Source organism: Brassica oleracea, chromosome C1 (assembly GCF_000695525.1).
Source record: "Brassica oleracea var. oleracea cultivar TO1000 chromosome C1, BOL, whole genome shotgun sequence".
Classification (NCBI taxonomy): domain Eukaryota; kingdom Viridiplantae; phylum Streptophyta; class Magnoliopsida; order Brassicales; family Brassicaceae; genus Brassica; species Brassica oleracea.
The window spans coordinates 32,909,325-32,909,786 of record NC_027748.1 but is presented as its reverse complement, the minus strand read 5'-3'; positions in this window follow the sequence as shown (position 1 = coordinate 32,909,786).

Genomic DNA, 462 nt, shown 5'->3' with positions numbered 1-462 from the left:
AAGAACTCCTTCGAGCTCTTCTGCCCATCGCCCCTTTTTGGCTTCTAAGCGCATTTTTAACCCGTCGAGGACGGTTTTGTTGATGGTCTCTGCCTAGCCATTGCACTTCGGATATCTGGGAGTTGACTTGGTCAGTCGTATCTTCCACTTCTCGCATAATGCTTCGAATCGGGTAGAGATGAACTGAGATCCGTTGTCTGTCACTATTTCGTAAGGGACCCCGTGTCTGGTGATGATGTTCTTCCATACGAAGTTATCGACTTGTACGTCTTTGATACTTGCGTAGGAATCTGCCCCTACCCACTTTGAGAAGAAATCCGTGAGGACCAGGAGGAAGCGTTTCTGCTTCGAGTTGTGTAATGGCCCGACGATATCCATGGACCATCGCATGAAGGGATACAGAGACGAGATGGACGAGAGGACTTCCGCTGGTTGATGGATTGTCGGCGCGTGCCTTTGGCA